Here is a 1292-nt window from a genome sequence, read left to right as displayed (position 1 = left end):
AGAGAAGAGGGACTGATATGGGGTTGTAAAGTAAATAAATAAAAATTTGTTACAAAGAAAGGAAGGAAGAAGAGAGAGAGAGAGAGAGAGAGAGATTACTGAAGATAAATTTATTGTACAATCCAACTATTTCTTTTCATTTTAGGATATTGACTTGAGAGGTTCCATGTTATATCACAGACATACTTTCACATGAATTTTGTTTGGCAGTTTTATTCATAATTTTATTCATAGCAGTTAATTTATGGAGTCAACCTAAGAGTACAACAACCAAAAGAGTGCACAAAGAGAATATTCTTTGTGTGTTTGCATGTGTAAGTTTTCCAGTCATGTAATTGGAGATGATCATAGAGACAAATTTAAGTATGTCTATATAACATGAAAATAGGAAAAGATGTCTATAGGCACAAAGGAGACTGATAGGAAGGGGAGGAGCAAGAACAATGAAGATAGTGGGTAGGGGTGATTTGCCCAGCATACAGCATATACTCGAATGAGTTGTATTTTGTTGTTCTTTTGGTTTTTTTTTTTTAATGAATCCAACCCATTAAACTATAAAAGAAAAATCAAAACTGTCCTGCCCCGAGGTCATTGCAGGTGTGGCTGCTCTGTTAATGTTCATCAGTAGGTGGCAGAGTAGAGAGAGGCTATGTCTAGGCTCATTGTCCTGACATCTGAATGATTAGTAGTCTAACATTCCCTTAAAAAACAAGACAAAGATGATAACTACTCAGTGCCAGGGAGCCCAGACAGGCCCTGAGATGACTACCAGTCCTAGGTCACGCATGCATGGGATGAGGGGCGACAGATTTGCCCCAGATGACCCCTGCCCAGTGCCATAATGCATGGATGAGGCATACGTTTATTTCAATTTCTAAATGAACATTAAGATTGTGTTTCATTATATTCTACAGTTTTTGTTGGTTTAGTTGGAGTTTGTGGTTTATTTGTTTGCTTGCAGAGACAGGGTCTTTCTATGTCACCCTGGTTGTCCTGGAACCCTATATATAGACCAGGCTGGCCTCTGCCTCTAGAGTACAGAATTAAATGTATGCACTACAAGGCAGGCTACAGAATGAAAAAAGATTTTTTACCAACTACACATCCAAAACATATAAAGAACTCAAAAAATTGGACATAAAAAACCCAAATAACCCAATTTTAAAAATGGATATATATATCTAAACAGAGAATTATCAAAAAAGGAAACTAAAGTGGCTGATGAACACTTAAAGAAATGTTCAACACATTATTAGTCATCAGAGAAATGCAAATCAAACTTATTTTAAGAT

General features: G+C 36.2%; 1 pseudogene; it reads left to right on the top strand.

Moving 5' to 3' along the window:
* The first annotated feature begins 576 nt into the window (after window positions 1-576).
* On the top strand, window positions 577-698 carry LOC114618047 (annotated as a pseudogene).
* Window positions 699-1292: the final 594 nt, after the last annotated feature.

Source organism: Grammomys surdaster, unplaced genomic scaffold (genome assembly GCF_004785775.1).
Source record: "Grammomys surdaster isolate TR1022 unplaced genomic scaffold, NIH_TR_1.0 139, whole genome shotgun sequence".
NCBI classification, from domain to species: Eukaryota; Metazoa; Chordata; class Mammalia; order Rodentia; family Muridae; genus Grammomys; species Grammomys surdaster.
The sequence above is the reverse complement of the archived record's forward strand: the minus strand, read 5'-3'. Positions and strand labels throughout refer to the sequence as shown.